Source organism: Colobus angolensis, unplaced genomic scaffold (assembly GCF_000951035.1).
Source record: "Colobus angolensis palliatus isolate OR3802 unplaced genomic scaffold, Cang.pa_1.0 Scaffold100, whole genome shotgun sequence".
In the NCBI taxonomy this organism is placed as follows: domain Eukaryota; kingdom Metazoa; phylum Chordata; class Mammalia; order Primates; family Cercopithecidae; genus Colobus; species Colobus angolensis.
Window position 1 is genome coordinate 9,657,039 of NW_012110920.1, and position 22,845 is coordinate 9,679,883.

The 22,845-nt window shown below is 44.3% G+C and overlaps 1 protein-coding gene across 1 annotated transcript in view; it reads left to right on the forward strand.

Annotated features, from left to right (window-relative positions):
• Positions 1-22,845, forward strand: part of ATF3 (activating transcription factor 3) — a 54,022-nt gene that overhangs the window by 19,268 nt on the left and 11,909 nt on the right. The window lies entirely within an intron of this gene.

Genomic DNA, 22,845 nt, shown 5'->3' on the forward strand with positions numbered 1-22,845 from the left:
ATCCAAAACACCCTCACAGAAACACCCAGAATCATGCTTGACCAAATATCTGGGCACCCCATGGCCCAGTCAAGCTGACACATAAAATTCATCATCATGCTATGCTGGAGTTAAAATTCTTTATAAAGTTGCCCCTCACTTCCCCCTCCTGCCTAACATGGCCTCTCTCTTTCACCTGGAGTCTCTCCAAGTGCGGCTCCCAGGCCACCTGTATGGAACTCTTGTGGGAACTTTCTGGTCACTCAGATCGCAGGACCCCAGGCAGGCTTTGTGTGTGAGGATACCTGGGACAGAGACTCGGGAATCTGCATGGTAAACACAGCCCTGTGGCTGCCCATTCTTCAGTCCTATGATCACCTTATGGTGTCCCCTCTCCAACGTGTCAGATACCAAAAGGAGAAGAGAAACCCTACAAGATAAGATGTATTCTGAGGGCCGAGGGTGTGAGGGAGCTTCTAAGGGGACAGGGAGAAGTGCCTGAATAGTGAGGCCAATCCACAGGATGGTGAGAGGAAGGTTTACTAACAGCCGGGGAGTGAAAGGCAAGTGGGGCTCCTGTGTGTGGCAGCTCTGGGGCTGCTGAGCCCTGGGGATGCAAAGGTGCTGCTGGAGCTTCCTGCCTGTCAACCTCTCCAGACTCAGCCTGGCTCTCTCTGTCTTGCCCCCATGGCCAGTCCTGGTGAACTTCCTTCAATTCCTCAAACAGCTGAATCCCTTCCTGCCTCAGGACCTTGGCTGGTGCTGTTGCCTCTGCCCAGAGCCCTCTCCTTAGGATTCTCTGCTTGGCTGGCACCTTCCCCTTCAGACTTCACCATCAGGGGAGCTCTCCATGGAGGGGCCACCTCAAACCACCCCATCCAATGTAGGGGCTTCCCTCTGTTTCAGCACCTGTTTGCCTTCCCTGAGAATTTATGAAGATATGTGGCTTTAAACATTTATTTGTGTGTGAAGCAGGAGCAAGTTTCATAGGCCACATATTCATGTGTGCAAAACTGTAATAGATTATATTTTGTAATTCTTAAGTTCTGAACCCTCCCTCTGTCACAGAAAACAGAGTCTTCTTCAGATAATCTCAGCCAAATGAAGGGTTACAGGGTCATTTCCGGTTATTGACCTAGGCAGATTTTCTGACATTCTTCCTAGAGGGGCTCTCATTTCTAGGTGTGTGTGTGTGTGTGTGTGTGTAAAACGAGGGCTATTTTTCCCTGGTGCCGAGAGAGAAGCACCTGCTCTATGGTTGTTGCTCTTTGTCTACAGTGGCTTTGTTGAAGTGTGGAGTCCCCTGGGCCTTTGGTCATTGGCACCCATCCTTCTGACTTCCTCCCAAATGACCTAGGATCTGTTGTGGTCTCCAGTGTCCTTGGCATTCTCCTTTTCCCAAAATTGTTGGGTCCTGTAGCCTCTCTCGACCCTCCGGGGTCCTGCCCGTGGTCAGGGGAGGTCCTGGCTCCTCTTTTTGCACTAGACTGTGAGTCTGTCCTCAGCCCATCTGCCTGGATGCCTCACTCAGCCATGCCTCTTCTACCTTCACACACAGGCTTCTGGGGGAGGTCACCTGTGGAAGGGGGCTCAGGGAACCTCCATCCTGGGGTTCCCTAATTTGTCATGAAGTTTCTATTATCTCTTGACCCAGAGCATGACTGGGGAAGGAGGACCCACACAGGCAGCTCCCTTATTTCTCCCTCTCCCCTTTCTCCCTTTTCTCCTAAGCTGGTGAATTTTTATTTGGGGCAAGTCAGTGGGAGGGAATACTCTTCTTAGGACATGGCACTTTCTTCCTCTTTGCTGCTCAAAGTGCAGAGTTAATGATGTAGCTGTGACTCCACGGGGCATCTTCAGCACCAAGCACAGTGCCTGGCATGCAGTAAGCACTAAAGGAGTATTTGGTGAATGAATGAATGACTACATCAGTATGAGTTTACCATCTTGAATAATATTCCTGCCCTGAATAACTTTGGAGAAAGTGCCAAAGAACTTCATTTGGTGAGAGTTTCCAATCTCCACCACAAAGTAGCTGTCGCCCGTGCCTCATGAGTGGACAGCATGAGCCCTCTGGAAGCCAGACATGAACTGACGCAGGAGAAAATAAACATGTGAAGCACTGAACTGGCAACATGCTCCAGTTACCTTTGAATTTTATGGGAAGGCAAAAAATAGCCAACAATTATCACATTAAGCCTTAAAAAGTGACTTTTTGTTCAGGTCAGTGCTGCAATCTTAGGAATCCCAAAGATAATTGACGGGGAGCCAATTCTCAATTTTACCCAAGTCCCTGGAGGACCCTGGGGAAAGTACAATGAGCAGCTTCTTACTGTAAAAGTGACACTGGGCTGGGCCCTCCGCAGGACACAGGAGCCCTCTAGGTGCAGAGAAGTTCTGGAAACTTTCTGTCACTGACCAAATGAACGTTTTTACCGACTCTGACACAAGTTTTGCCTTTTTCTCTTAAAGTGGAATGGTTGAGTTAGAGGGAAGGTGGGAGAAGAAGATTACATTTTGGAGAAGAGCTTCCAAGTTAAAAACAATGGAAGCTAAAAAATAGAGGAAAGTGATGTATTTAAAAGATTGTGTTTGATAGAATCCTGCAATAATAATGTCATGCTTAAATTACACATAATTGGTGTTCAATAAATGCTGGGGATGAATACATTAATAAATGAAGAATATATGTACCTATGAGCTTTTATCTGCATCAGATAGACTTTTTGGAAAGCTGACCTGAGAACTAAAATATTCCTTTATGATGTTGTTTCTATGGGAAAATATGTTTTGCATTCCAAACAACTGACTTGTGAGTGGGCTTTTGCAGAAGTCAGGATTGCTGCCATGGGGTTGGGTTATGTGACGCAAACCACAATCTCTAGTCTGTACCTCTTGTGACCAACCCACATGCTTAGAAGCCCACAGGCTGGACTCAGGGACGCTGCCATTGGTCAAAGGACAAAGTTTTGCTAACATGGAAATACCCCAGAATATGAACTTAAAACAGAGGGCAGAAAACAGCAAATAAAATCCAGCCTTTCCATTTGAAAGTCAGTTGTAACTGCAGTTAAAATGAAGCATTAACCATTCATTCATACATATGTGTGTATCTCCTCTCTTTCTTCCCAAGTCCACTGCAGGGATTTTAAAAATGAATTATCTTAAATAACAGGACAGGAAGACAGATAACAGCAGACAAGAGATGTCAACAGAATTGTGGAAAATGGGGAGTGTGGGATGGGGTGCTGGTACTTAGTTTAGCAATGCAGCAGTCTAAGCAAGGCACCTGCTGGGGTGGCAGGGGCAGGCGGGGCAGGGGGTGGTGCAGTCCCTCTGTAGACCCCTGTGAGACTCAGCGTGTGGGGTGACAGTGATTGTGGGAGGTGAGTGAGAAGGGGGATGTTGAGATCAGGGAAAATTAGCCATTAAGCCTGACTCAAGGGGGCTGTCCTCAGTAGCTTCTTCTACCCCTGCAGCCAGGTGTCTATCCCTCTCACCTTGAGAAGCTTGTTTTAAGGAGACACTGAAACCCAACAGAAGAGGCTTAGGACTAGGAGACTCCAGGCAGAGCGTGGATTAGTCAAGGGGACTAATTGAAACAACACGTTCTCCACTCCCCACCCTGCTCAGAAACAGCCCTAACCCAGCATGTTTCCACCAGCTCCCACCAGGGAAAAGGTAGACCCAGTTGGCTCAAGAGTAAAGACAGGTTTACGGACACTGTGTCTACCAATAAAGAATCACATCTCATCACCCTAGGGTGTCACCACCGGGAGACATGATTCATTTCGCACAAAGAGCTTTGGATTATCTTTTTAGCGCCCCAATGCCTATCATGTTGGGGCAGCAGTAATTACCTTGTGGGTAGGATGAGAAGGATAATTAGTCCCTTTTTAAATTTTAATTTACTTTTTATCAAAGTAATACATGTACAAAGCTTAAAAACTGTAACAATACTATAAGGCTTACAATGAAAAAAAAAAAAAAAAAAAAACAGTCTCCCAGCCCATACAACCCCACACCTGATTCCCACTCCCTGAAGGCAGTTGCTTTCTATTCTTTTCACTGTTTCTTCTCCATATTTCTAAATCGTGTGTGTATACTGCTCATTTCCTGCTTTTTCCATTTGGACATTATTTATTTCTCATTTTGGACACTTTGAATTTTGCTTTCTTCCTCTACCATCCACATAATCACTCCTTCAAATGCTCAAAATGATGCCACATTTTAGTCACCTTCATACTTGGCAATAACTTCCTTTTCAAAAATATAAGTAATACATGTATATACATTTTTTCTGTGAATATGAAGACATATTTACATTTTTAAAACAAAATTATTTTCCCAATCTGAAGCCATCTAAAATATAGCATCGTTTTGAACATTTGAACCCAGATCATAAGAGAGAGTCTGTTTTTCTGCTTTCACCAGGCGCATTCTCCTTGAAGTGGCCATGAGTGGTGACTGTGGCCGGGTGGAGAAATGTGATCCTAGCATACTCCTCGGCATCACAGCAATCCTGGGTTGATATAGTCATAATAATGCAAACCTTGTCTATTAGCTCTCCACTCTTAAAATCAACCTACCCACAAAGCAAGGAAGACATGAGAATGGAAACAGAGCTCATTGTAAATGTTTTCATTCTTGATGCAAAATTAAAGGTACAAATAGCAGATAATGGGAGCAAGGGACAGACAGAAAGAAGAGAACTGTGCTGATATCCTCAGCTAATGTACTAGGGAGTCAAAAGTTACTTTATAGATGGAGGAAGAAATAGAAGATTAAGTGTATCATATAAGTGTACAGCGGAAACCCATAGAAGAAGTAAATTATAAATAAAAAAGTTGGGGGAAGGGAATAGGAAGTTATATTCTATTTTATAGAGGTGAGTCAAAAGAGCGCCTGTAATCCCAGCTATTCAGGAGGCTGAGGCAGGAGAATTGCTTGAACCCAGGAAGGCGGAGGTGGCAGTGAGCCAAGATCACACCACTGCACTCCAGCCTGCACAACAAGAGTGAGACTCTGTCTCAAAAAAAAAAAAAAAAAAAAGAAGAAGAAGAACAAAAGAATGTCTTAAACTGACCAAGAAACTGTTTTTAAAAAGTCACATAAGCATATTTTTTGGAATTAGGAAGTTCACCATCCAAATAATTTTAAAAAGAGGCCGTTAAAGGTAGTAGTCTCTGGCAGGTGGCATGTGTGTGGGGTGAGCCCTGCTAGTTTTCAATATAAACACTTCCTTATTATCTGATTTCTTTTATCTTGTGCATGTATTACTTCAATTTTTAAAATGTAACAGGTGGAAATACTCAAAAATTGAATTCAGTGTGAACACAGGAGCCATAAATGCAGATACTCATTTTGCAGTGGCCATCTGTATTATTGTGCCATCAGAAATTGCACATTTCCTGGGCACCACTTTGAGTGGTAATATAAGCTTAATGAGTCTCCTGTTGAAAGACTTACCAAGTTAGCATTGGATATGGGCAGCATTAGGGGAGCAGGATAATGTACTTTCATGGCTCTTACTATAAGGTAAATGCACCAACCACATAGATGAGGAGGAAAGACTGCACAGAAGTGAAAAATATTCCTCTCTCATGGGCCTGGTTTCTTGTACATCTTTGCAAAGAACACAGCCCTTGGTAGCCTGTCAGTTTGTTGAAAGAATACAATTCATAGCAATACATACAAGACCATCCACCATCTGATCCCAACTTTCCCAGCTGCCTCTTCCCCTGTATCCTGTACCAGGGACAGGCTGCTCTCCCTTTCTGGAGAGAGACATACTCCTTTTTATGCTTCCTTATCTTTGCATATTCTGAGTCCTCTACTTGGAATACTTTTCCCCACCTTCTTAAGGGCATGTGTTAAGACCCCTCTTCCTAATGGAGCCTCCTGCACCACAGTCTCCCCAGTCTCTTTAGACAGACAGGACCTTTCCTGAGTGTTCTCACCAGCCTGTGCCATTCTGTTCCTCAACTATATTCAACAACTGCCACCAGACTCCTCTTGCAAGGGGGAAAATCTAAAGTGATACCTTGGCTTATGTCTGTGGAAAAAATAATCCAGAAGCTCAAGAAACCAGCTGAGAAGGTCACTGGGATGTTCTGGCAAGAGCAGAGGTCAGGATGTAGTTTTGAAAACGTAGGTGCTCTTTAGACACCCGATGGCCAAGGACTGGCCATGGGGAATATTCTCCATCCCTCGGCCCCAGTCCATTGTGTGCACTCCTCCAATCAGCTGGGCTCAGCTACATTTGTGGGCAGATTTGCACTGTATTCATTTATCCTTGAGAGTGAGGCATTCTGCAGTCATTTTTAAACTTTTTAATCATGGGAATTTGCAAACGTACATATATAAATCCTCATATACATGAAATCCAGCTTTAACGATTATCAATACTTTGTTAGTCTTATTTCATCTCCCCTTCCGCACACTTTTCTTTTATGGGGTGGTAGGGTAGGGTGGGAATTTTTATTTATTTATTTATTTTTGAGAAAGGGTTTCATTCTGTTGTCCAGGGTGGAGTGCAGTGGAGGGATCTCGGCTCACTGCAACCTCTGTCAGGTGGGAGTATTTTAAAGCAAATCATAGGCATCTCAGAGTATGTTTCTAACAATTTCTTTTAAAATTGCAGTGCAATGTACATAACATAAAATGTTCTATTTTACCCATTTGTAAGTGTACAATTCAGTGGCATTAAGTACCTTCACATTGTGTGCAACCATCACTACCATCTGTCTCCAAAACATTTGCATCATAAACTGAAACTCTGTACCCATTAAACAATAACTCCTCATTTCTCCCTCAACCTAGCCCCTAGTAACCACTATTCTACTTTCTGTCTCTGGATTTGACCATTCTGGACACTTTATCTAAGTGAAATCATACAGCATTTAAAAAAATCTGCTTTATTTCACTTATAATGTTTTCAACGTTCATCTAAGTATTTTATTACTTTTAAAGACTGATAAGGGCTTTTAAGATAATAATCACAACATATCTAACAAATTTAATTATAATTTTCTAGTGTCATTGAATTAGCTAACCTAGGTTCACGTTTCCAAAAGTATGTCTTTAAACGTCCTTTTACAGTTAGTTTGACAGAATCAAGATCCTAACAAGGTCCACACACTATATTTGGTTGATATGTCTCTTAAGTCTATTTTAACCTACCATATTCTTTCTCCTTATTTTTCATGCCATTTATTTGTTGAAGAAATGAGGTAATTTATTTTGTAGAATTTTCCTCATTCTGGATTTGGCTGATTACATCCTCAGCATTGTTTAACCATTTCCTCTATCCTCTGAATTTCACAAAAACAAATGGTCAGATCTAGGGGCCAGATTTCATTCAGGTTCAACCTCTTTGGTGGGCTGTGCACTTTCTATTACATCACAGCAAGAAGCTCTTGTATCTGATGGCCTCAATTCTTGAGATATTAAAACAGATCTATGGGTTTGGGTGCTGCCAGCCCAATACATCCATTGATAATATGGCATTTAAAAATAAGTGTTCTTGCTTCTGGTGGCCCACACCTATAACCATAGTGCTTTGAGGGGCTGAAGTGGGAGGGTGGCTTGAGCCTAGGCATTCAAGACCAGCCTGGGCAACAAAGTGAGATCCCATCTGCACCAAAAAAAAAAAAAAAGAAAGAAATTTAAAAATTAGCTGGGCATGGTGGCATGTGCTTGTAGTCCCAGCTATTTGGGAGGCTGAGGCTAGAGGATCACTTGAGCCCAGGAGATCAAGGCTGCAGTGAACTACTATGATTGCCCTAATGCACTCCAGCCTGGATGATAGAGAGAGACCCTGTCTCTTTAAAAACAAAAAAAGTGTTCTTAAGACTTTGTAAATGATTGTAAGCATACCTATGTGTCTGCGTCTCTATTTATATCAGTCACCACTCTTAGCCCTAGGGTTGTCTTTATTTTTCTGTAGATCTTTACAACCTCCCCAAAGTCCCTGTTCAATCTGTGATGTTCAGTAGCCACTCCCAGAATTCTTGAGCTCTCAGATTTCACGTAAGATAGCTCCCTATTTCCAATTAGTCCTTGAGTTGCCTGCATATGGGTGCCCACTCAGGCACACACATCACCTAGAAGGAATCGTCACCCACCAGTCTTGGTAGCCTGCTCCAATGTCTAAGCGCTCACAGAGCATCAGTCTTCCCTCTGTCTGGTCTAGCCCTCTCTGTGAAGTTGAATTCCATTTCCTCCCATTTGGGGCTCGGTGGAGCTGAAGAGCAGCTGGCCAGCAGCCCCTGTAGATGAGGCCTGGAGAAATGATGCACGAGGCTAAGACACATCCTAGGTAGTCTACATGCTTCACGAATGTAATGGAAGATTGGCAAGGACTATAACATGTGTTATTGTAAGTTTCTAGCTGGGATTCATTATTTTGCTTTTAAAATTAAATACAAATAACTTATTTATAAAAAGTAAATATTCAGAGACTATGAACTAAACAAACAGACAAACTAACAATTTTCCAGAGTTGGCATTGTGCTTATTTTGTGTCGTTATAAATAAACAGAATCCTACTGGTGTCAGATTTAAAAAGTCACTCTACCTCTTACACATTTTGCCTTACTAGGGTGGAAGGGTCAAAGAGCAAGGAGGGAGAAGACAGAGCAGAGACAGAGGGCAGAAGAGTCTCAGATGAGGGTGTCAGGGGGTACAGGAGAGCCTGGGTCTATAGACACAAACAGAACATGTTGCTGAAACTGCCCAGACTCTATTTCAATCTCCAGTCTGTAAAATGGAGATGAAGCGCCCCGCCGGACCCCTTTTTAGGGTTGTGGGAGATGCAGACGAACTAATGGGTGTGAATGTGCTTTGTGGGCTGAAGCTACTGGGCCCCTTACAGGCCTACAGGTCAGGGGAAAGAACAGAGTGTTGCCAGCACCTGTGAGCAGAATTAACCCATTGGTTGATTGCCTGGCCACCTGGACTTAGCATATATTGAACTGAATACATTTGCAGGGGCTCACAGCCATTCCGATTCTACAGACTGGTTAAGTTTCACAACAGAAATCGAGGATAATTACAGGGTTGTCAATTATTGTTTTGCCATCTACTATTACAATTCTATTTATTTAAAAAGTAAAAGGATATTTTAATAATATCTCAACCACTGAGGATGGTAAGATGAGCAAAATAGGATACTCACTCCCAAGGGGCTAATAAAACTATAGGGAAATACATGTATAAAAATATGTACATGAAGACCAAATAGATGTGTAGCCCCTAGGACTCTTTTGCTGGTTAGAAAAAAACAGTACAAAATGGCTTAACAAAAAGTGGGGACTCGCTGGTTCATACAACTGAAAACTCTGCAGAAAATGTGGCTGCCACCCAGTTTGATGTAGAACCTCTTGACTCTGTCCTTTTTCTCCAGTTGCACATGGCAACCTCAGCAGCCCCAGGCTACAGCCCCTTGCCTTCAAGTCCAGCTACTAAGCTGCCTCCAGCAGCCCCAGCCCAGTACTCCTGCAGCACAGTGGCTCTACATGGATCCTGAACCCCTTCCTGGACCAACCACAGTGGTCCCTGGCCTGGTTTGCTCTGACTGGTCACCCAATACACATGGACCAGAAATGTGAGGGGAGTGGCTTTCCCAGAGGAAAACTGGGAAACCATTACTTGAATTGGGATGGATAGATGCTGAATGGTCAAGAAACAAAAATATCCTCTAAGAACTATGGGAACACAGAAAAGGTGTGTCCATGGCCACCTTCACAAGCGAGATGACCTGCTCAGTCCCACCCTTAACAGGTTTCACTTTGGCTTAATGCTCTGCTGTCACTGACTTGACATTCTCAATAATTTCTGAACAAGGGGCTCCACATTTGCATTTAGTAATAGGCCCCGCTAATTACATGATTAGTCCTGGATGTGACTTAACATTATTTTACCTACACAAGGAAGTGACTTTGAAACTGGATTTTGAAAGATAAAATGAAACAGTAGTTTTGCAAATGGAAAGGTTTGGGTGGCAGGAGGAGGAGGAAATTCCATCATCGACAAGAATGTTGGATGTGAGAGGCTTGATGAGAAGGTGAAACCACTAGCGCCTCAAGTGGTTGGGGCTTAAAGTGCCTGTGGGGTGTGGCCCCAGTGGAGTGGGAACAAAATATTCCTTCAATGAATTAATATTCAACACAAGTGAAGTGAAATTTAACATGAGAAAAAATAGTTTATATTTTTTAAACCTCCATGATTCCAAATGGCCATTACAAGATAACTCCTCTTTTCCATCTCACTTTTCTACTGCACACTAAGGCTAACTTTCCCATGTGTAATGTAAGTGCCTACTGATCTTATCACTAGCGTGTTAGCAAGGTTAGCATTCCACTTCTGTGATTTCACCACCCAAATATTTATGAATCAGAGAGATGTTTCTAAGAACATGTTTTCCAATTGTTTACTTTATAACAATAATAGTGTGCTTTAATTACAAAGATGACGTTTTACAACCTAAATAGAACAAGCCTCAGTTGTGTGGGAGTTCATTGCTTTGGTGATAAAAGAGAAACACAGACAGTGACTCAGGTGGAACATTTGTTTCATTTTCGCTTTGTGTTTCCTTTGGTTCTACATGTCAGGACATGTAACAGAGCCAAGGCAGTAGAGTGCTGTGGGGAATGTGAAAGTTAAAGCTAACGCTCTGTATGTCAGAAAGAAAGGACAAGGTCCCCTCTCACCCACTGGCTCCCTTTCAAGGCCAATGCGAAGGGGGAAAAAGAAGGTGGCTTCCCTCTAGCACATGAATGGTGAACTAGTTAACAGTCAGTGTTTTGTTCCCAAATTCTTTAAAGGAATGCTGAAGAGATAACACTCGTTCTTCTGAATTGAGAATCTCTTTGCATTCTCACTGCTGTCTTATTTCCATTTAAATTAAGCCTAAGAGGAGAAATTAATGTTGGGGTAGCTGCTAAGTGCCCAGTGTGGAGCCTCTTTCTGTCTTGTTCATTCTTGGATTTCCAGCTCTTTGAACAATGCCAGGCATGCGGTAGGCACTCAATACGTGATTAATAAGTGTATGAATTTATTCCTCACAGCACTTTTATGTGAGGAAGTTGTGGGGGCAAATTTTCAGATAAGAAAACAGAGACTAAGTGTTGGAAATTGAGGGAAAGGGGTGATTTGTCCAGCAAGGCACATCCAACACAGAGAAAATATGGGGCCTCTTCAGTGACTCACTTTTATGTGACCAGGTATGTGTCTCGTCTGTAGAAACTTGGTCAATAGGGAATGATTACAAGAAAAAAGGGGCCCTTAGAAAGTAATACCACCATCATGATCATCATCCTCATCACCATCATCGACTGTAGACACAGCGCTTATAGTCACAAAATTGAAGAACTGTAAGGAATTTCAGAATTTATAATAATGGAAACTCCCATTTACTAATGTGTTGTTATATTCTGAGTACTGAGTTATCTCTATTTCTCTCTCTCTCTCTCTCTCTATTTAGCCAGCTAGCTATCCATCCATTCATCTATGTAGCAATTATCTATCTATCTTTTCACCCTCTGCCCCATATCAACCGTGCAAGGTGGGTCATACTAGCTTTATGTTCAATGTCCCAGGCCAGCAAGTGGCAGAGGTTGAGACTCTTGCTGCCTTCTGGAGCCCTTCCCTTAGCACAACCTCCTTGACTAACACGGGAGGAATCTGACCCTCAGAGAGGGACCTCAGGTTTCTCAGCTAGTGCAGAACCGGAACTTGAACCTTGGCCCAGGGTTGTTTCCACTTACCACAGTGTTCTCAGTGTAGATTAGAACACTTTGGATTTCTTTCTGTTTCGCTTATGTAAGTCACTGTGAGGTTTAGCAGGACAAAAACTGAGCTTATTGAATATTAATTCATCATTCCCTCTCCTACCTTAGAAACGATTTTGTTATTTCCTGGATTCCTTCTTAGCCCCTGGCACATGGTAGGCATTCAAGGAGTGCTTGATACATTTAATTAAGCTAGGATTTGATTTGGATGTAATCTCAGTCTTAAGTACCCCTTAATGGCAGGACTGGAAAAAAGTAGGCAAATACACTCTTTGAAAGACACACAGTAATATTAGTTTTTGCCTTCATGAAAGTTTATACTTTCATCTTTTAAGAATTAGCACAACCATACTATAAAACAATTGGAAAATTCAGAAATATATAAGTAGAAGAGAGAAAAGGTTACCCACTCATACTTCCAACAACTACTTTTAATATTTTATGGAAATTTCTTTATTTCCCTTATTCTATGTATTTTGTTGTTTATTTATAGCTTTTATTGAGTTATGATTGTTCTGTGTTCATATGTATCTTGTTTTTTAAAATTTATTTATTTTTAATTTTTATGGGTACACAGTAGGTGTGTATGTTTATGGGGTACATGAGATATTTTGATACAGGCATGCAAGATGGATTAATCATATCTTGGGAAATGGGGTGTCCATCCCCTTAAGCATTTATCTCTTGTATCACAATCCAATTATACTCTTCTAGTTATTTCTAAATGTACAAGCAAATTATTTTGACTACAGTCACCTTGCGATGCTATCAACAGTAGGTCTTATTCATTCTATTTTTTTGTAACCTATTAACCATCCTCACTTTCCCCCACCCCCACTACCCTTCCGAGCCTCTGGTAACCATCCTTCTACTCTCTCTGTCCATGGGTTCAATTGTTTCATTTGTAGATCCCGCAAATAAGTGAGAACATATGATGTTTGTTTTTCTGTGCCTGGCTTATTTTACCTAACATAAAGACTTTCCGTTTCATCCATGTTGTTGCAAATGACAGGATCTCATTCTTTTTTATAACTGAATAGTCTCCACTGTGTATAAGTACCACATTTTCTCTATCCATTCATCTGTTGATGGACACTGACGTAGCCAAATCTTGGCTATTGTGAACAGAGCTGCAACAAACATGGGAGTGTAGGTATCTCTTTGATATACTCATTTCCTTTCTTTTGGGTATATACCCAGCAGTAGGATTGCTGGATCATATGGTAGCTCTACGTTTGGTTTTTCTGAGGAGCCTCCAAACTGTTTTCCATAATGGCTGTACAATTCACATTCTCACCAACAGTGTCCGAGGGTTAACTTTTCTCCACATCCTCACCAGCATTTGTTATTGTCTGTCTTTTGGATAAAACCATTTTAACTGAGGTGAGACGATATGTATCTTGCATTTAAAACTCACATTATCTCTACAGCATTCCGTAAGTTGTAACCTCTTTGTGAATATCTTTTAAAATAGTGGCATAGCACTGAAAAAGGATTTATTTAGATAAGTGTCTAGTTTGTCAATTCTCAATTATGTCAGGCTGAGGATCATTGACTTTTCCTGGTTCTTGAAGGACAATTCCTGGTCCTCATTAATCACTTTATAAGAAAGCTAGCTGGGGCAAATATTGTTACCCAAGCCTGAGGGAAAGCACAGATTACAGCTGTGAACCAGTGAGGTAGATTTTCACGGTACTTGGTAATTATCTGTAAATTTCCAATAATCCACACTGACTCCTACATTACGCCTTAGGCCCCAGCCTGGGTCTTCTTCCTTCCTCTCTCTCCTCTCCCCACTGAGTCTTTCCATTACATTGATATCCCCAACATGCTGATGGCTAGGGACCATTCCCTTCTTTGACATCCCACTGCTAAGCATTTTGTCCCAAAATGCACTTATTAGTCTCTTCCCACTTCTACTCCCTACAATACCCAATCAGTTTCTTCCCACCCCAACGCTATGCTATATAACATCCGAGATAGGGGGATTCCTCCCCTCTCCATCTACCCTAACACCAAGCTGCCGCCAAAATCCAAAGATGTCTGCCTGGAAGTTTCCCCAAATCATCCCCTCCTGTTTTCCTCACCAGCCCTGCCTCAGGTGAGGCAACACTGCTGTACTCCCAAGGCTGACCAGGTACCTGCTTAGGGTACCTGTAATGGGGAGGGCCCCCAAAAGTGAGGGAAGCTCAGCTTTAATGAAGCAATCCTGAATTTTTCAATGAAAAGATCCAGGGGGAAAAGGCTATTTTAATTTCACTACACATAAGAGCATTATGTTTTGTGAATAATTTTTATTTTGAGTGAACAACATATGAGAGTGGGGATACCACCACCTTCTCAGTTCATCCGGCCTCCGATGGCCTCACCTGACCAGTGTTGCAGCCTCCTGATGGCCCTCCATGGGCATCTTCCTCTCCCATCCAGCCCACCCTCAGCCTTCTACCAGCAGTCTTCTTGAAAAACATCTGCTTATGTCCATCTGCCACTGACAGACCCTGTGACCCCCTCCCTTTGTCTCTGGGGATAGAGTCCAAACTGATTATTACATCTTCAAAGCCTATCACAGTCTGTTCTTCCCCAACTTGCTTCCCTAACGTCCACTCTCTTCCACGAATACTCCTGCTCAGCAATTGCCGCACTGTTCTCCAAACACGCTGCATGTTCTCTCCATTCTGTATTTTCATCCACTGAATGAATGCATATTCACTGTGGGTCTGGCATGTGCCTGGAACTGTGCAAAGAGCTGGAATTAAGGACAGAGATGAGTAGGGCACAGCCCCTTACTGGCACTCACAGTCTCTTCATATGACTTTCTCTATGCCTGGAATGCCTGTACACTTCCCTTGCCTAGAAAATGGTCAGCTCAACATCCAGCTCCACAGTCACCTCAGCCATCAGCTCTTGCCAGCTCTCCTGGGCAGAGCCGTCCTGCCCCACTTTAGCCCTTGCTGCATCAAGCTGTAACTATTTGTTGTCAAGTGTGTCTCCCCATGAGCTGTGAGCACCTGGAAGGCAGATACGCATCACTGTGTACCTGAAGCTTCTGACACGGTATCCAGCATATAGTTGGTGCTCGTTAAAATGTTGGAGGACTAAACATACATACATACATATATATAATATATATATAATACCTACTATATTGATGCACATCTGCTTCATGTATATTAATTTGCCACCTAAACAAGATTTTTAAGTCCTCAGGTCAAGAAATGCTCTTATATTGCCCTTCTACCCCCAAGGTGTCTAAGTAGACTGCTGAGAGCAGTGTTTGGTAACAGGACACAATTTTGATGCATTGATTGATAGGCATAAACTCACTGGAGTGACTCACTTTGCCCTCTGCCACTCTAGTTTCAAGTACAAGTTCATCATCTGATGATTCAAGTTCATCGTATTTTGGGAAAAGAATAAAAGTCCAAAAAGCTCTACTCAGTTTACTCAGTCGATAACAGGGCTTATTTTTGTGGTTAAAGCAAATTATGAAATAATTGCAAATTTGGCAGAGGGGAAAGTATCCCCGAGGGCACAGGGATCTGGAATTTATTAAGCATGAATCCTCTGGGACATCAGGAGTAAGAATTTTCTGGTAAGGTCAACTCTAGAAGTATCTGTGCATTCAGCAAGACTTCGGTAAAGCGAGGGTGCCTATTTTCAACAAGGGAGGCAAGGCTAAAGAAAAGTAAACACACGTCATGCTCTCTAAGATTCTGAGGACAGTATCGCTTAATATAAGTTTTGAAATAAGTCAGATCTGTGTTTAAATCAAGTGCCTACGAGCAATTTTCTTAACCTTTCTGTGCTTTGGTTTCCTCATCTGTAGAACCAAGATAAAAAAAACCTACCTCACATGTTATTATAAGGATGAAATAAGATACCGGGTATTTTTAAAGTGCTTACTATTGTGCCTGGCATGTACTATGTGCTCAGTAAATGGTAATTACTAAATATGACCTGGCCACACATCAAATTTTTTAAAATTTGTTTTCAAATCAGTCAGTAAGTCAGCCTGAGGGATGGAAATTTCCATGAGGGTCTAGACACTTTGGTGTCTCAGGTTTCCATATGACTTGGTAGCTTCAAGGGTAAGGCATGAAGAGGGAAAAACATAATATTTATTTAATGGCACTTTTGAGAGTGAATTGTTTTTTAATTTTGGGGGTTATATAGTAGGTGTATATATTTATTGGGTATGTGAGATATTTTGATACAGGTATACAATGTATAATGAAGGTGCATTGTTCCTTAATCCCATGATTAAGGAAACAGATATAAATGAGGAAATAGATATTATCCCCATTTTACAGGAGAAACTGAGGTTATAGGACCTTCTCAAAACAAAATAAGTGGTGGCAACAGGAGGATTTGAACTCAGTTCTATCTGACCACAGGTTCTTTCTGCCATCCCTGGCTTCTACCCTGCACCAGCCCCTTTTCAGCCCCAGGGATAGTATACCTTGTCAGCCACTAGCTAAGGATGCCCCTGAAATGTTTTAGGGTGCTCTTCTTACAATCAGCTTTTTTCACCTTGACCCTAATCTTAGCAAAAGCAGCATCTCCCTGGGCAGAGGGCAAAAAAGGGGTTCACGAGTCTCAATGGCTGCTAAGGTTCCTTTCGGTATGAAAATTTATGATTCTGACACCATGGAGAGCCACATTTCCTCTGTAAGCTCAGTTTTCTCATCCATCAAATGAGGGCCCTGAACTGCATCAGAGCATCCCAAGTTTCCCGTGAGCACTTGCCAGGAGGTGGTATGTATCGTGGCTGTGCACTCAGACTCAGGAGTCAGACTGCCTGGGTTGAATCCTGCTCTACTGCTCACTAGCTAGGTGACTTCTGGCAAGTTATTTACCGTCTGTGCCTCAGTTTCCTTATCTATAAAATGGAGATGTTCACAGGTCCATCAAAGGGTGGCTACAATAATTAAAAGCATTAACTGTATGTAAAGGGCTTAGTACATAGCCTGGAACACCCAGAACGCTACATAGCAGCATTTTACACTTAGAAAGAAGGGAGGGAACTAATCCTCTCAAGATCCCAGGAATAAAACTTTTGGCAGCCGATGCTAAACCGAGAATGTATTTGATATCTTCTCTCTTTCCTTAGAAATCCTTGTATGACTTACCTTCAAATTCCACGTATCTATATATGTTTAATATAACAAAACATTTTAAGGATTTTTTATTTAAGGCAGACACTCAAGTAGGAACTCCTTTGTTTATCTCATGGCCCTGGTACACCTTGTGTGCTTACGTCCAGTTTGAGAAAGATGGAAATGAATGACTTCTAGGGTCCTTTTTGCTATGGTGTCTTTTAGTTCTGAGAATCACCAAACATCTGCACCTGTTCAGGTGCAGACTGAGGTGACCAGCTACCTGGTAGCCACTCATGTCACCAAACTGGCATAGAGATGCTAGAGCTGCCCGAGCTACAGTGAGAATTTTGCCTGAAGGCACAGGGAGAAGCAGAGCCTGGCTGCTCTAATTCTGTACCACTAGCCCATGCAGACTACATTTTCTGTTTCAAGGTAGATGAAGAGAAAATAAAGGAGGTTGGGAAGTAGAGAGGGGCAGGGATTAAAAAAGAAGGGAAAAGTGCCTGCAGGATTTTTTGTTTGGATGTTAGGAAACAAGGAAAATGCACAAGTGGTCACAATCTTTGGGGGTCCTTCCATCTTCTACCATATATATGCCCTGTGTAGCATTTGAAGGTAGACATCAAGACTCATTCTTTAACCCTGTTTAAGCATCCTGAGCAATGATGGTATTTGATGCCCCTTCCCTTATAAAAAGATTTAAATTTGTATAGCATTCAAGCAAAATATTAGCAACACTCTAAATTCTAAAAGTAGAGAAATGATTAAATAAATCATACAACATCCATTGGCAAGTTATGGTAATAAGAATCAGCAGAGTGGTTACCTCTGGGAGGCAAAGAGGTCTACTTGTTGAGTGGTGGGTTCCCAATGTGTTTTATTATCAAAATGTATACGTATGCATGTGTGTGTTCTATGTAATCTTTTGCATATATGGTATACTTTATAATGACATATTTTTAAGAAGAAAGACCATATACCATTCGAGGTAACAAGAAAAAGGGCAAATTTCAAAAGTGCATGCAATCTAAAATCATAACTATATTTTAAAATCATGTACATGAGAAAAAAGATTAGAGGGAAACACATTACAGTGCTGACAGTGTTGACATTGTGGGTAATATATTTTTCTTGTCTGTTTCCCAAATTTTCATAATGACAAAAAAATTATAGTAAAATTTTCCCCAAAGAAATCTTTTATTTTCAAATCACTTTCACATCTACTATCTCATTTGATTCTTACAACAACCTAGGGGGAGTCAATGCTAAGTAGTTCCATTTTATACACTGGGAAACTAAGACATCATGTTTATGACTTGTATACTCACTGTATACTTACTCAGTTGACTGGAAGTAAACCTGTGAATGAATCCCAGGTCTCCTGAGTCCTACTAATCCCCTGACTTCCAGGACTTTATTTTGGATTCTGGGGTCTCCAGGATTTAATCTCTCAAAATGGGAGTACCTGCCACCTGGGTTTTGGCCCTGTAGACCAAGGTAGATGTCTATGGTTGTTGATGATGGGCTACACGTAAGAAGTCCCCAGAGATGTAATCCATGCCTGGGGTGTTCTGCCACGCCCCTCTCTCACAAGGCACCTAGTCCATGGGGATGAAAACTCTTGGAAGTATTGGAGGTGGGAGAAGGACAGGCTGTGTTTAAGTTGGACAACATTTCTTAACTCTAGTTTTTGGAGGGGAAGAAAGGTTGCATAAATGGGTCTGTCCTTGTGGTATTCAGTGCCTTACCTATGATGTCTTCTCTCTCCCCATCTCTCTTAGGGTAAGTTGCCAGAGGCCCATAGGGTGGCTTTGGCAGAGGGTCCCCATTCAGGACCATCAGAGCTCAGTCCAAGGCTCCTCACTTCAGAAAAACTGGGAGCCTTAGAAAGGGGGAGTGCCTTGCTCAAGAATATCAAAGACAGAACAGATCCTGAACCCAAATCCCCTGCTCCTAGCCCAGGATACTTGGCAGGGCCACCCAGCATTGAGGAGAGCCCCAGGTGTGTGGTGGAGTTGCTGTGATAGGGAATGGGGACCGCTCTCATCGGTGTCTGCCTGGGCTCTCATTCCCACCCCCTTATGATTGTCATTCCTGGAGATCGCTCGACTTCATCCACTATTTGCCACTGACAAGGGGTACTGAATGAATTCCTGGAGAGATTCAGGGGTACCTCAGAAAGCTTTTCTTGATTCATAATTAATTAACGATACCACTATTGAGGGCTGACTGGGTGCCACATCCTCAGAGAAATGTCACAACAATTTTATGCATTAGGCGCTATTGTTAGTGCCATTTTTCATTTGAAGAAATAACTTACTTAAGGTGACACAGCATCTAAGTGCTGAATCCAGAATCCAAGTGCCTTCCACACTTTAGTGCCTACTGTGTGATGCTGCACCTGTTTCCTGACAATGCCCATTTTGGACGCTTTTAAACTAGCAATCCCCACATTCAAACTGACTTTGTAGAAAGAGTGGGCTTCAGAAACAGAATAAAGTATAAGAAAATCGACTCCACTCCCATTCCAAAGCGAAGAAGTAGGTTGAGCCAGGCAGACAGGGCTGCTAGTACTCTGCCGCTTTTCTGGCGGATCTTATCTTGTGTTTCTAGCATTCTGGGCGCGAATACAGTCTTAGGGTTTACAGAACAGAGTAATGGGGCAGAGGAATGTGGGAAGGGATTGTGCACTGAACTAAGAAACTGCTAGAACTATTAAATATCTCGAACTTTTTTTTTTTTTTTTTTTGGCGTTGGTTCCCTGCAATGTTTTTCTGTTTAGATTTGGTTGCCACGAGTGGGCTGTTTTTAATTACCTAGTTCCTTCCCCTCCCCTTTTAATTTTTTCCCTTCCTTTTGCACATGTCCCAGCATGAAGTCTCCGACTCTTATCTCACGCAGCAAAGCATACCAAGGCTGATCTGAACGTGGATTCCCCAGGCCGTTCACCAGCATAAAACCTCAGTAATCTTCAAGTCTCTGCTTAACCCTCTTTCATTGAGGATTAACCCCTGAAATCATCCTAAACAGGGCTTCCTTCTAAGGCAAGACAGCCATTCTTTGGTTTGCGTCGAGAGGAGTTGTGGTGTGGAAAGTTTTTCTGTGCCCTCCTCTGCACGGCACTGCCTGTGTGTGTGCTGAGAGTGTGCACACTGGACATTGGTGGCATTAACTTAAGTCAGGGTAAAATGAGGATGCAAAGGACTCAGATGTTGATCACTCTCCTGTGGCAAAGACCTCAGGGGCTCTGCCTTGCTCTGTTCTTTTCCAGTCTCTCAATTCAGCAGGCATTTCACGGTTCTCCTGGGGGCTGAGGGGAGGGAGGCAGGCAGCAGTTTTTGTTTTCCTTGGATAAGAGTTTCATTCAAGTGGGAGTGGACTTAGTTCTCTGTCAAGATTCTTATCACTTTTAGGGTTTAGAATGTCAGGATCAGACTTCTGTGAACAGCGGACAGCATTTCTATCCAGGTGTAACTTGGAGATTCCAAACTAAGAGTAATTAGAATGAAGCAAGATTGATAAAAGGAACTGGAGGCACAATGGTAATAAAAATAACCCGACCAGGGTGTGAGGGGCTTCTCCCCCCACCCCAATTACCCTTCCCTTCCCAAGGCAGAGCCCCTGAGGTTTTGTGGAGGCCGGTCTGGCTGTTTATGTACTTGACGACCTAACTGGAATTTCCCCTTAAGGACGGGACCAGATCTCCACAGATTTGGCTTGGGTGTATTAATGGAATCATAGCTCAACCTGTAAACTGGTGAAAGATTTCTGTTTCACAGCAGAAAAAGAGTAAAAAGCTTCACGTGTTCTCCCTCCTCTCCTTGCTTCACTTTATAATGGTGCTATTTATTCCAGGACAATCTATAAGTAGATAAAATAGCTAAGTAGAGATACCAAATAACTTCATTCAAATGCACAAACACTCCTCCATCTAATCCCGCCCGGTGTTCTCGGGGTTGCTCCGACACGCCCGGGGTTTACCTGCGCGCACTCCAGCGGGAGGGCGGGTTGTGGAGGTGTGCTGCGCGGCGCGCGGGGGTGAGGCGTGGGAGCGGAGGGTGGGGCCGGGAGAGCCGTTACCAGGGCAAAAAGTAAAGCGAAAACACCCGCCCTGCACTTCCCACGCGACGCCGCTGGAAATCGGGTCTGGTGCAGAGCAGGATCTCTGAGGATCCCGCGTGGAACCCCAGGGCTCCAGCGCCCGCCGGGGCGCAAAGACTTCCGAGGCCGCCCTCCGCGTGTTCCCAGGCCCCTGGAGAGAGGGGTGCTCTGAGTGAGGTCGGGCTTGGCGGCGAGGAACCCCGGTGGAGGGGAACTGGGGACTTCAAGTGAGACCTGGGCTCCAGACACCTCTAGTTTCTACCCCAAATTACCAAACTATGACCTTCGGCCGCCTCTCTCCCAGTGGCAGGTGGAAAGGAGGTGTTTCTGCCCTTCGCCGTGCCCCCACACCCTTCGGCCGCGCAAGTCTCCCTCCCAGGCAGGTGCGAAACCAGGCCACACTTGTGTCCACAAAGAGTCATCCACAGACAGTCAAGAAGGTTCCTGGTTCTGCCACTCTCTGAGCAGAAACTGTTGGGGTCGGGGAATAAGAATCAGGAAATCGTTTTTAAGGTTCAAACCCAGTTCTGCTGAGGTCTCAGCTCGAATCTCGGCTACGGGGCCCCGCCTTTCCCGCCACCCTGGCTTGAGGGCAGAGGGGATTTCTGCTGCGGGTTCCGCCTGTGGTCAGTGCGTCCCCATTCCGGGCCTTCTGGTCCCAGTCCAGTAGGCTCTGGGAGCAGAAGAACACGTGAAAGCTGAAGATGGGTTTTCCCTAAATATTGCCTGAGAGCGGGGCGACCCCCAGGCCTGGGCAGGTTCGCGAACCCCAAAACACCTTCTCTTTCCCCCTCGTCCGGGCCGCTGGCTTCTGCCCCCTCCTACGCTCCCACCGGGTTGCCTCTGATTCCTCCGGGACTCCGATCTTTTCACGCTCTTGTTGGTTTCACTGAGACGTTCTTGTCAATTTCAAACGCTTTGTGATTGAAAAACAAAAGAAGAAGAAAAATCGAACCGATACTGTCCTACCACTAGCTCTCGTCTCGGAGCCCGGAGCTATCCTGCGTGTGCGTCTATGTGGAGGGTCCGGGGCCGCGGGCTCCGGCGCACGGTGCCAGCCGAAGGCTGCCCTCCTCTTTTGTGTTAACCGGCGGGCTTCTCGTAGTCCCCGCCGCGGAGGTCACACCCGGCGGGTAACGGCGTGGATACACCGAACGGTGACTTTGGACACCTTCCCCCCATCACAGACTAACGCTTCTGCCCCTACTCTGTCCCTGCTAGAGAAGTAGGAGGCCAGTGGGGGAGGGGGTATTTTCCTGAAGCTCCAGAAAATGACCACGCATTTTAGAGAAAGGTCGTGCCCGCTTCCCAGCCTCACCTAGTCTGGGCTGGGGCCGGGACCCGCCTCCCCACCTTCCCCGCCCCCCCGCTCCTCAACCTAGCGGAGGGAGAGATGCCAGCGCGGTGGAGTCATGCCGCTGGCTTGGGCACCATTGGTCATGCCTGGAACACGCAGCAGCGAGTACGCACATCTGGCGGCTATCCCGGGCGACTCCGGTCCTGATATGGAGAGAGAGGGCGGGCTGGTGTGTGTCTCAGTGAGCGAGGCTGGGGCAACGCGCCTCGGCTGGCTCCTCCCCGAACTTGCATCACCAGTGCCCCCCCATCTCCACCCGCCTTCCGCCCCGCCTTGGCCCCTCCCCCACCCCTTCCTCCGCTCGGTTCGGCCGGTTCTCCCGGGAAGCTATTAATAGCATTACGTCAGCCTGGGACTGGCAACACGGAGTAAACGACAGCTCCGCCAGCCTGAGGGCTATAAAAGGGGTGATGCAACGCTCTCCAAGCCACAGTCGCACGCAGCCAGGCGCGCACTGCACAGCTCTCTTCTCTCGCCGCCGCCCGAGCGCACCCTTCAGCCCGCGCGCCGGCCGTGA